The sequence below is a fragment of the Pinus tabuliformis genome, chromosome 8, assembly GCF_031772625.1.
Source record: "Pinus tabuliformis cultivar Carrire ecotype Pingquan chromosome 8, CPIR1, whole genome shotgun sequence".
NCBI classification, from domain to species: Eukaryota; Viridiplantae; Streptophyta; class Pinopsida; order Pinales; family Pinaceae; genus Pinus; species Pinus tabuliformis.
The window spans coordinates 1,733,250,083-1,733,264,003 of NC_142294.1; positions in this window are offsets into that span (position 1 = coordinate 1,733,250,083).

Consider the following 13,921-nt stretch of genomic DNA (forward strand, 5'->3'; position numbering starts at 1 on the left):
TTCTAATGTGTTCAGAATTTGACTATCTTCACTGATTTCAGAAATGGTAAAGACAGGTTGTATAGTGTCCTCATCATCGAACCTTTCATTATCTCCTACTTCTGTGATTGCTTTTGCTGGAGGATACAGATTGAATTTCTTTGTCGAATTACCATCAGAAATATACATATCCCCAGATCTACAACTGATAAAAGCATCAGCTGTGGCTAGCCAAGGTCTTCCTAAGATGAATGGGTGCCCTCCTAGATTACTCTTGGGAGTTAAAATCATGAAATCTACTGGATATTCCCAAGAATCTAAGGAGATCGAAATGTCTTCTAATACACCATCTGGTTTGATAATTGATCGATCTGCAAGTTGCAGTAAAGTAGGTGTAAAAAGAAGATTAGGAAGTTTTAGCTATTCCATAGACTGTCTACTCATAATGTTGATAGCAGCCCCTAAATCAATCAAAGTATTTGGAATTTCTACCCCATTGATATGTGTTTTGACAATTGGACTACCGAGATCTACATACTTCTGCATGGTTATTTTTCCCATCATGATATCTGCAATTTTTCCTACCAAGTGGATTCTTATTGTATCTCTTGGTTTCCTTCATGGTCTTTTGAGACTCAACTCCTTTATTGTTTTTGCTAGAATGAGAATTTCTCTAATGGCTTGTAGCAAGGGAATCTTGATACAGACATTCTTTAATTCATCTAGGAATCATAGTCAGGCAACAAGATTTGTTTTTCCACTCTTTCATCAATTTGTAATCTTTCAGGAAAAGGAGGTGTGGATGAAGATGCATGTTGCTCAACTATAGGAGTTGTGGGGGTTGACTCTTTTTCTTTTTCTTTTTGAGTGCTTGGGTTTTGAAGAGATGCTTCAGAACCTTTATTGGCTTCAAGAGAATCTTCCTCAGAAATGCTTTGCTTTTGAGCATCTATAGAAGGCTTGTCTAAAATTCTACCAGATCTGAGTTGTACATCATTGAGAGGAACAATCATATAGGTAGGAAATTGTTGTCCTTCTACCATGTAAGCATTTTGAGGGTTTTTATTGTTGGGGTTTGGCAATGGTTGGGAAGGCAGTTGATTTGTATTTTGTTGGAATGGAAGCAATTGTTGGGAATTTGGATTCTGTTGAGAAGGTTGTTGTTGTTGTGGAAATGGCAATGAAAGTTGTGGATTTTGATTCGGAAGTTGTGGAGCTTGTTGATTTTGAAAAGATGGAGGATATTGATAAAATTGAGCAAATCTCCCATAAGGATTTTGCATACCTTGTACCCATGATTGAAATGGATTTTGAGGTTGGGACCAAGGTTGTTGCCAAGGATTCCAATTTGGTGGGGGTTGAAAGTTCGTAGGGTTGTTAAACCCTTGATTTTGTTGCCCCTGCCAAGGTCTCCTTGAAACAAAACAGAGAGACTCAATTGAATTTGGATCTTCTTGAAAGACAGCTTTGAGCCTAGGAATTGAAGGACAATCCTTGGTCTCATGGCTTTCTGAACAAATCACACATGTTTCTACAACTTTTGCATCCAATGGACATTCCCTTAGAGCATGTTTCTTCCTACATTTCGGACAAAAGATGGCCAAAGCTTCAGCTTCTGCTTTCTGCTTGTTTTGTATCTTGAGGGTGTCTAGTTGCTCACTAAGACTCCCTAAAATATTAGTTTTGAACTCATCAAGCGTGTTGCCAATCTCAACCCTACTTACTGATCCAGTTGTAGATTTGTTTGCTCTAATGAGAGAAGGATCTCTAGGCCCTTTCTCGGTTTTAGATTTTCCCCTTGAGAGATGGACACATAGCTCTGTTATATCATGAAGTGGAAGTTGGTATATATCTCCTTTTCCCATCATGTTCAAAATATCTATCCATTCATCTCTAATGGCTTTTAATAGAAGGGCTTTCAAGGTTTCCTCATCTAAGTTATTCATTTTTTCTCTTTTCAGATTGTATTGAAATCTTTCAAGTAAATCCTCCAAGTTTTCATCTTCTTTTTGCACCATTTTGAATACCTCATCCTTATGATTGGTGGGCATACAATAGTCCAGGTATCTATCCAAAAATGTTTGTTTCATATCATTCCAAGTCCTAATAGATTGAGTGACTAATCCCATGAACCATTTTAAAGCAGCTCCCTTCAATGTTGAAGGAAACAATTTGAGTTTTTGAGAGTCTTCCATATAATCATAAGTTCGACATATGACTTCAAACTCAAATAGAAATGTTTCAGGATCCTCACTTCGCAACCCATAAAAGTTTGGGAGGATAGATGGTGAGATGTTTTTCATTGTTGTTCGAGATTCCTCATCAACTATAGGAAATCCAAATGAGTTATCTCCATCCCTATTTCCCCCATTGTTACCTCTACCTCCTCCATTGTTTCCTCCTCCTCCTCTACCTCTACCTCTACCAAATCCGTTTACTACTTCCTCTGTCATGATAGTTTCCTCAGAGACTTCAGAATCCTCTGGTTCTTCTACTAATGGCAAACGAGGAGGAATTTCTCCCTCTTCTTCTTCAGGTGATTCTACTTCCTCAATTACAATGTGTTTTCCTGTAGAAGTAAAGAAAGGGTCTTTTCCTAATTCAGATTCGGTGGATAGTGTGGGAGAGTCTCCTAATTCAACTATTGCCTCTTGAATTCCAGGAATCCTAAGGCTAGGAGTATGAGTTGGAGATGATGGAGGTGTTTCTTGTCTATTCCTTGGAGTAGATGGAGTTGCAAAAATCGAACTCTTGGCCCTAGCTATAAACCTTCCTTAGAAGCTCTTGCTCTATGCATGTCATTTTTTATTTTTCTTCAAGTCGGGTTAATAATTCTCTTTCTGATCTTCCAGGTCACTCTAGGTGCAAGAAGAGAGCATACTTGGGAAATTACTGAACCAATAACTCTCTTTTCTGATCCTCCAGATCACACTAGGTGCAAGAGGAGAGCATACTTTGAGAAGTTATCAATTTTTACCTTCCTTGAAATTTTCTTGTTTTTTTTTTTTAAGAAATTGGCTACCTAGTTTCACTTCCCCGACAACGACGCCAAAATGTTTGGTCAATTTAGTGTGTCCTAAATTGCTATATAAATTGTCAATCCGGGAGTCGTAAACTGCTGAAGTGAAGTGCATTGTATATGCAAGATAACCGATTTCTTAATTCTTTGTCGTTTGTGATTTTTGGTTTGTTTTGGGTTTATCTTTTGTTGATTCCCTAATGTGAGATGGCAAAATAAAAAGTCAAGTGTGGATATAAGTGTTCAAGGCAATGGTGACCTATACAATGATTTCCAAACTTCAAAGTTCTCAAAAAGCTTTCAAAACTTGCAATGATGAAATCAATTACTAAGAGAAAATAAAAATGTAACAAACAGTGAGCTAGTGACAATGAAGCCCAGTATCCTTGCTGTTGTATAAAAAGAGAAAAAAATTGAACTTAAAGCAATTCAAAAACTGTAAGCAAAGTAAACTAGATCATACTACTTCAACTCATATTCTGACCCCTCACTAGTAGTCTCGCTCTGGCTATAGGAGGTAATCATAAACAAATTGAGTAATCTGATATCTAAATTGTATAAAATGAAACTAAGATCAAACTACGCATTCATACTTCAATCCCTCACCAGTAGTCTCGCTCTGGCTATAGGAGGTAACTGAAAATGACATGAGTAATCTAATCACTAACTTGCAGAAAAATAAACTAAATCATATCACATCAACTCATATTCTGACCCCTCACCAGTAGTATCACTCTGGCTATAGGAGGTAATCATGAACAAATTGAGTAATCTGATTTCTAAATTGCATAAAAGTAAATGAACAAAACAAAACTGAAAGAAATAACAATGCTGGAATTAGAACTCAGAAAATAAATCAGCAGAAGGACAAGATGATTTCATGTCATTAGTCATTAAAAAGCTATGTAAAATTGCCCAGGCTGTCTACAAGAACCTGAAAGAAAAACATTGATCAGTTAACAATCATGAGAAAGCATAAAAGAAAATATGGACAACAGTTAACATGAATATCAAAAACAGTGTAATATATACAAGCAAATGATTATGGAAACAGTAACATAATGGAAGAAAGTAAGAAACTATATAGTAGTTACAGAGCCTTGGTGTACAGGGGCCCTCTGCAACCTCGGCCAATCAGCAATCAATCACAAATTGAACTTAAGAACACTGTCTTCTCATATATTAAAATGCAGTCATAAGATAAAGATAGAGCACGGCACAGTGGGCTCGTAAAACAGTCAAAATTACATATATCAAGCTAACTAACAAGCGTATGATAACGCGTTATTTATAACTGAGGATGCTACAACTACTTCCTAAATTTTGCGCTGCTAAACAGACACGTGAATAACCACGTCCGGAGATCTAGCAATATGGTAGCCGTGACAATTAAATCCAAGGAGTGGTGGCTGTTGGATTTGGGTTCACGGAACAGTCCATAGGTGTTAGCACACCTCCTGAGATTGAGGAATTTGCCACGCAAGTCTTCACGTGGTGAAAAACAGAGTCCTGCCACCGCAAAACTCTTAGCTTGACCACCGCTTTGACTATCCTTGACCATGGCCTTTTGTGAGTGATTCAGCTGAACCAAGGGGACACGTTCCATGTACACGTCATTTGCAGCTTGCCCATGTGGTCAGATTCTCAAGTAGACACCTGTAACATAGACTTCAACAAAATGGCTGTGGAAAGTTGAGCTGGCTGCGAAAACTGACAAGATTCCGCCGCTGACTGAGCAAAAATCTAAATCAAACAGTAGTCACAAGACATAGTTAGGAAACCATTTTGTAAGCTCTTTTTAGACTAATATGCAATGATTTGACAGCTTGGTGGTTCAAGTAACTGGAAAAGAAGGCTAAAAAGGTGTATAGGGAAGATGCAAGTTTGGGACTCAACAATGTCCAACAAGCAAATTTGTTGAGGTTCAAATAAGTGACTCTAGGGATACATATATTTATTTGGATTTGATCAATGAATTAAAGAGAGTCCTATGGAGCAATGAAGAACCAAGTTGTTGGCCTAGTTCTCTGAACCATTAAGAAGGAGCCAAGTGTTCCTATTGTTCTGAGCACAAGAAACAATAAAGGTCTGCTATGCAATGGAGCTATCTCTCTTTTACATTATGGGCATAAGTATGCTTTTGGATAAGTCTTTTGAAAAGAACTTTATTCTCATAAGAGGCCAAGAAAAGTGCAAGAACACAAGAATATGCCAAAGGTCATTTCATGAAGCCAACCTTGGAGAAAGGATTACTTGTTCTCGATCTTGTGGTATGGAGGCAGAAATTTTATGGCTCGGTGAACTCTGTCTTATATTCTCTCTCGCTCTTCAATTCAGACAGTGAATCCGACCTATTCATGCCTCTTTGTTCTCTGAGTTATTGAAGAGAAAAAGTTTTGTTAATTTCGATTGTTTTATTTAAGAAGATGCCTACTTATTCCTTGTGCTTGTAATAAGGCCAAGAAGCCTATGTCACATAAAGCACTGCTATATACTATCATGCTCTGTGAATTTGGCCGACCAGTGTAGGTCATTGGGGCTGTGATTTCTTGATCTCCGGGCTATAAAAGAAGAAAGGTGGTGGACTTCTCATTCCACATATTTGTAAGGAAGCGAAGAATCTTTTAAAGGACAGTTCTAAGGCCCTTCATAATTTAAGGAAGTCGAGATTTTGTATGCATATATTTGCAAGCCTTGAAAAGACAATCAGTGGGCATCCTATGTCATCTATATTAGTAAAATCAAGGAACCCTATTTTGTGTATTGAAGAAGAGGCCAAGTCCTTATCACTGTTACAAGCGCATATATATATATATATACAAGTGTTAAAACCTTGTTCCCTGGCACAGAGGTTGCGTTGGATGTGTTGAGGTGTTATGTCGATACCCTACCAAACACGCATTGACGTATGGGATCTGTTAAGGTATTTCTAAGCAAGAAAATTTGATTAATTCTCTCCAACTCAATGAAAGCTTATATACCTGCATCCAAAGGCAAGTAAAATGGGTGAAGTAGAATTACAGCCCATTCAGAAAACGAGATGAGAAAGAATTCCAGGGATGACAAGATCAACCGATGTTTTTAAAAGATGCAAAAGCCTACAAGCATATTATCCCCGAGTCTCCATACAAAACTTCATCGAGGAATGAAAATTACAATATTCACCAATTTATTTTCAAGAAAAATCCTAACTGCCTCAACACAAGGAAACGCCACAACATTCGCATCATCCAAAATCAGCAAAGAAAAAAATAGCTGGAGCAGTCAACCTCCGTGAAGGAGGAGTTTTTAAAGTTGTTGCGAAAGGCAACTACAAGCATACTATCCCCGACTCTCTATACGACTTAAATAAACTGACTTAAACTGATTTTTTTCGAGATCATAAATTGGAAAAGCCCTGAAACTTTTCGAGTTCCATACCTAAACCAAGAAAATGAAAAACCCTAAGAAACCCTAAACCAAGAAACATTTCATGCTGGTCAGATTTACTGATATATTCGTGACTGATCATCTCTGATGGGTGTGCCTTATGCGGATAACCAGAGACTATCAAGCAATGCATTCCTTAGCAAAAACAATCCACAGTGGATTCTTACGTGTCACCCCATATCTCAAACTACCAGCTGGTGGATTTGCGGCATCGTCCTCTGGGGTGGTGACTGTGCATATTTGTCCTGCTTTTCCTCCTTTGGCTGCGCTTCCGAAGCCTAAGGCGCAATCTGCCAGCTTCTGTCGATTTTGTTTCCAGTTTCCAATGTTCCAGCAGTTGTCAATGGGGTTGTTGCTGGCTGAAGAACACATGGAGGCCTGCAACAACACAGAAACCAAAGAAGCTAATAAAATCCATGCTGCTCCAGTGATAGAGGCAGATAGTTTGAAGGCCATATCACAAGTTAAATTCCTCAAATTGACCCCCTTTGATCTGCCCAGTATTTGCAACTGGAGTAGTAGTATCAGATTGGATCTGAATTTATGAAAGCTTCATGCTTTGGTTTTGGCTGTACCTTAAACCCAATTTATATACCGAAATAATTCAAGCATCCATGCTTATTAAAGAGTAAAGATCTAGGAGAATCAATGTTAGTTTTAAAATCGTAACCACTGAGATATTTTTATGAAAAATAAATAAATTTGTAAAACATTGATTGATTAGTGCATAACGTTTTATGTTTTTATAAAGATGTTTAAATTTATAAAAATTAATATAATTTTAGAAAAAACTAACCAACTATTTTTCTATCAAATATGTTGATATAGATAAATATTTTTAAAAATCTAAAAATTTAACTTAATTTTTAAACTTCTTTTTACATATAAGGATAAAGTTGCTAAATTCATTTTTCAAATTATTATTGGTATTGATTATTATCTTATGGTTTATAAAACTAACTATCATATAATAATTGTGTTCTTTACTAGTACAATTAGATCATTAAATGTTATTGATATAGTAATTGTGTTCTTTACTAGGACAATTAGATTATTAAATGTAATTGATATAAGCCCAATAAGCTTATATGGACACATTTACTTGACTTATCAAACTAATAAATATACAAATAATATTGTAAATTTTCAATGATATAACATTTATTTACTTTTTAAATATTTATTGTAAATTTTTAATGATATAACATTTTTATTTTTCAAAAAGAATATTATTCTACCAATAAGTTTTAAAAAATAATATTCCTTGAGCATTGAAAAATATACATTTCTAAACTATGCTTTTTTAGTATTAAATGTTGAAAATCAAATTAAGAGTGAGCTGCGCTATTTTTCTATGAGATTGGTTGATAAATACACACAAACCCAATTTCTTATAATCATTCAATTTATAAATTGATTATGGAACTGCTTATATACACGGAAAATTTTTCTTCCCAAACAACTTTACCAAATGGACAATTCAGTGAAAGATAAATCACCTCTTTGCATTCAGCACCACACAGGGGACATTGACTAGGCCCCTGAAATCATTCCTTTCCCAATGGAAAATTCAGTGAAAGATAAATCACCTCCTCGCATTCAGCACACGGCCCCTGAAATCTTCTCCCAATGGACAATTCAGTGAAAGATAAATCACCTCCTCACATTCAGCACCACACAGGACATTGACTAGGCCCTTGAAATCCTCTCCCAAGGAGAGATTATCTGTAACACCCTCAGATCTGAAAGTGAATTTCTATCATTGACTTTTTAATCGTTATTGTGAATGAAACCATTTAAAAAAAACAAGGATTGATAACAAATATTGATTTGTTAGATAGAAGTAATGAAGAAAAAAGCAGTTGAGAAGTTGGCATGCGGATGGGACTCATTAACTAATTCTGAATTTCCAGACACAATTGGGAAAATGCGATTATCTCCTTTCTTTTCCTTGACCCGGAAGATAGAAAAGTTTCCTTGAACCCGGAGATATAGAAGATCTCAGGAGGGACCAAGCAAGGGTTGGTCAGAAGGAGAAGAAAACTACCTGAAAGAGAGAGCTTGAGTAAAACTTCCAAGAGGGTTGCCTTGAGCTGGCTAGAGCTAGTGGAAACTCTCTGATCAGAGTTAAATCTGGTATTCCAGACTAGGCCAGGAGGGTCTTGAGGTCTTGGAAGGCATTCCGATAGTCTACCTATGAAACTGTGCTCGAAGTGGAGCTAGGGGGGAATTTGGATGTAATTGTCAAATCCGTTGGAAGGAAGGGAGAAGTAGTCCCATCCTTATTCCATCTTCTGATTGTCCTACACTGCAGATAAGTAGTGATATTTTCCTGTTAATTATCTGATGAATTAACTATGTGATATAAGGCTCTATTACAGTTAGGAGAACATATGTGATATCGTAGGAAATTCTTCTAAACAAAAAGCAGGAACCATTATTGAAATAATTTCTATATCTGTATATGAATGTTCTGGAAACAGAGTAGTGATGGGGTTTGTAGGCTGTGAAGCATGATTTGATAAACAAAAAAAATTCCAATCTCAGAGTAGTTTACTAATTAAGTAAGTATTCTATAATTAAATGACAGTATCCTATTGCAGTTCTGGAAACACAGGAATTCAATGTAGATTACTGATATTCATTTAGAAACAGAACACTTTAACATGAAAATATATGGTTGACATTCTAGAGTGCTGTAAGGAGACTATCCTGCCACCGCATCGAGGATAGAACTGCACCTATGTACGATCATAGTTGCGTAACAAGGGAAAGGGGGTATCGGGTTTCCACCCTGGTATGTAAAATAGGTCTGTAGGATTAATTAGAGTGAAACCCCTCTCAAAGGGTAGCCGAAAAGAAGGGTTGGAAATACACACTAGTTTTGGAATTAACTTGTGACCGAAAAAAGACACTTTAAAACTGATTTAGATATACGAATTTCATCTCCAGGTAACAATACAGTCTACGCTATTGTTAAAATAGTAATGAATGATGCTCGATCGAAATGTCTGGAGCAAGGGACCCGTAAGCAATAGAAAACAAGGATTAAATTGTTAGCATAACCTTAGCGGCAAGGAGAGCCTAACCCTTCAATCTTTCAATCTGTGTGCCATCAGTCAAATCAAAACAAAAACAAGACCAGACTTGTTGTAATAGAACTGTAGATAACTTATAAATTTGTCATATTAAACAAGTAAGTAGCAGCGTTAACCACAAGTATAACTCCATTAATTGAGATGGTGATTAAATAGTATTCTGTACATGTCATTAACAAGCAGCAACAGAGCTATAAACAAGCTTAACATCATCAACGTAGAAATAATGTACAGTTTGAGTATGGTAACCGATTCAAAAAACAAAACCCATATCACAACCCAGTCGAGGAAAGGCTTGGAGCCTAAACCCTCAGACATGTCGCAAGTACGAAATCGCAAAGAAAAACATCATACAATAAAGAGCAGGTCAAGAACCTTGGAGGTTTCCCATACACAGTTCACCGAACCGTAGTCCTCTGAGGACTGGTAAATATGACAGACAGACTGCAGTGAAAGACTAAGAGTTACTCGAATGCCAACCTGGGAATGGAAAATCATCGCTTCTGGGTAAATTATTGGAGCCAACGACCCTGGTGGTTGCCCTCTTTACCTGCGAAAACGGCCTGCCTGTTAGGGTTTAACTCGATAGAAGACATATAGCTCAGAAAATAAAAGGGAAAGAAACTGGCCAACAATTTTAGAAAAGGAAACATTACCTGAGCCGGCGGTGAGTGGAGAACATCCATGCAGTCAAAATTGTACACAGTACTACAGCGCAACAACCAAGCCAGCAAGGAATTTAGGATTTTCTTGGTAATCCGGTGCAGAGTAGGGTCTAGATACCGAGAAACGTTGAAGTTGCAGGGATTCTGCACTATTTCCGTCCGTCGGGGAGAAACAACTGGGAAACGAAGGCGCTATTTCCTTATGTCGGGGAGAAGCAACTGGGAAACGAAGGCATTATTTCCTTCCGTCAGGGAGAAGCAACTGGGAGCCAGGTTACCACATTTGGAGGTGTGCCTCGAGAGCCACCCAACATCCGTTAACAATGTCATGCAATGAATTAGTATCATAAATAAATTAAATGCTTGCCTACGAATTAAATTAATGGGCGACTCATTGCTGAAGCAGTTCACAAACCAAATGACGAAAACAGGGGAAATGCTTGGTAACAGAAACAAAATAGCAAGACAACCAAGAGCCTGCAAAGAAAGTGTGCCGTTAATTTTTTAGGTGCAAGACACGGAAGCTCGGCAAACCGCTCCCGGGCTGTGATTTCTGCAACACGAGAAAGGGCATCTCTCCAGGTTTGAATGCTGGTGGAGTCGTATCGCGGTTTCCCTTCACCCGTTTGCGCGATTTCTATCCAGATTTCAGTTTCAGAAGGGTTTTGGGGGCATGAGGATACAGGGGATGCCATTGCCAATGCCGATTCGACTATACAAACAGAGATTGGAGCCCGTAAACTGAAACAACCATAAACTCCACGAAATCGTAAACGGAAACAGCCATAAACTCCACGAACTCTCCCGGAAGCTCGGCGCACAGATGTCAAGGGGAAAGTGAAACGTTTTTTAAGGTTTTTTAATGTTTTAAAACATTTTTTATTAAATCGGACCGCTGATTTTTGTTCAATCGTCTAACAAAAGATCTAATGGCTACGATTAGGACATAAAGGCATTTGGGGGAGTTCATTTCAGAGGGAAACACCTTACGGCATAAAAAATTATATTTGTGCCACATGGCTCCCTGCCCATCAATTTCCTAGGGATTTGTGATTATTCCAAATCTAATATGTTCATATTCTAATTAGATGGGGAAATTGATATATAAGCAAAATTTATTTAGCAAAAATGGTCCAATTTACAATAAGAGGTGTAATTCCTTCTTTTTTTCTCAAGTTAAATTAGATTGGTGCCACGTGGCTGTCCGCCCACCAATTTCTTATGGATTTGAGATTATTTTGATTTTAATAAGTTCATATTCTAACTAAATGGGGAAATTAATATATAAACAAATTTTATTTAACAAAATGGCCCATTTTACAAAAAGATGTGTAATTTTATTTTTTTCTCAAGTTAAAGTTGACCCATAATCTTTTTATACATGGTTAATCAGGTAAATGTGCGCATTAGTAAGACATTCTTTGTGTTGTAATATTTTTTTTTTGTTATATTTAAGAAGCCTTCGACTATATCAGCCACATTAATATTTTTAATGTGGCTGTACTAGTTTTAATTAATGAGCAGATCCATCTTAATTTTGGATCTACCATGCGTAGAGGGATCAATTTTGGATCTACCAAGCAGAGAGGGATCAAATCTCTTTTCGACTCGAAAAGAGGTTTGCACTAAGAAATTTGATCCTTCTTTGAGAGTTAAGATGGATCTATGTTGGTTTGAGAAAATTTAACTTACACAAAAACATTTTTAACTATGATGTACTAATTATTTTTACTTTGATAAAAATTTACCTCACACCAACATAATTTTTTCACACAACATGTTATTTTTGCAAATATTGCAATTCCAAATTCATCTAACATTTTACATGTAACATAACATTTTAGTTCTATAAGTATTCCAATCTCATGCAACATTTTACGCACAATAGGGGGGGACATTGTAGTTTTGTAAGTATTCTAATTTCATGTAACATTTTACATGTAATAAGAGTTTATTTGTGATTTATTAGTTTCACATTTTGACAAATAATCTTATATGATATTTTAAATTATAGAGAAAACCCAGTTTAATTAGAATGAAGAATTTAGTGTTGCTCAGATTTATAGAACTTAGTCTAGTTGGAATGAGGAATGGGGTATACAGTCTGGCGAGTTTGTTGTCCCAATGTGAACCAAGACGAAATTTACACACAAATAATATCATTTCATTACTATATGTTACAAACTAGCAATTGCACCACATGTTGCAAAGGAAATGTCGTAAGGGGGTAGCATAGAAGAAAGAAGTAATTTTTTTTATGCAATTTTGTTTTTGTACGTTCGTGTCTTTTTTTTTATCATATGTCATGTTTGAGTAGCATAGAAGAAAGAAGTAAAACTTTTATGCAATTTTGTTTCTGTACGGTAGTGTCTTTTTTTATCATACGTTATGTTTCTTTTTGACCGAATAACTGAAATATAATTGGACTTCAATTACAGAATTTCAAATCCAATAATTGAAATATAATTGGACTTTAAATACAAAATTTCAAACCCAATAGTTATAATATAATTGGACTTCAATTACAGTATTTCAAATCTAATAATTGAAATATAATTGGACTTTAATTACAAATTTTCAAACCCAATAGTTAAAATATAATTGGACTTCAATTACAGAATTTTCCTCAAGGAAACACGATATTAGGACTCAGCCTACAAAAATCAGCTACCTCCATTTTTTAGATTTGAATTATACTCAGATGAGGTAGGATCAAAACTCATATATGAAACAAAGCATCAAAAATCATAATCAATGAAATGACAAGCAGATCCCAAAAAAATATAATCTAATCTGTAATCACTTAGGTATGGTGGTAGATGGCTTAATTGCTACACAACTGAATCTTTTGCTTGAAAACTTAGTATAAAGACATGGTAATATGATATTCAATGCATATTATCTTTAGAAATTGGTCTCTGTTAGCGTGGGTGTGTTATGGATATGCCCGAGACGACTTCTAGTTTGTATGCAGCTCCACATATTATATTATATTGAATACAACTCTCGAGTATTCCAACAAAATAAAAATCAAATATCCAACACAAATCCTCTTTTCCTTACAAGTCAAAACAACAACATTCAATTTTCATGTCTAAAATTAAGAGACAATCTACCTTCTAAATCCTCATTATTCCACCATAATAAAAGTGAAATAGATATAAAATATTTAAAGGCACACAATACAAATCCTCATTATTCCACCATAATAAAAGTGAAATAGATATAAAATATTTCAAGGGAAACCATACAAATTGTTATGCCCAAATTTGGGAAACCATTCCACTTCTAAATCTTGATTTGTAAGAACCAAAAACACCAATACAAAACCAATAAAGCAATGCAAGAATTTTGAAAAAATGAAACAACTCTCAAGTATTCCAACAGAATAACGAAGAAATAGACTATCCAACACAAATCCTCTTCTCCTTACCAGTCAAAACAACAACATTCAATTCTCATGTCTAAAATTGAGAGACAATCCACCTAAATCCTCATTATTCCACCACAATCTCACCAGACTACTAGCCTCTTTATCAAGCCCATTCTTCTCACCAGAACTATTAGCCTTCTTGTCAAGCCCATAAGCAATAACAATAGTAGTGGGCTCATTAATAATTATCATAACATTCAACCTGGAGATTACACCTGTGTGCTTGGTTTCATGCCTTTGAGCATCATTGAAGTATGCGGGAACAATGACCACAACATGCTTAACAGTGGTCCCAAGA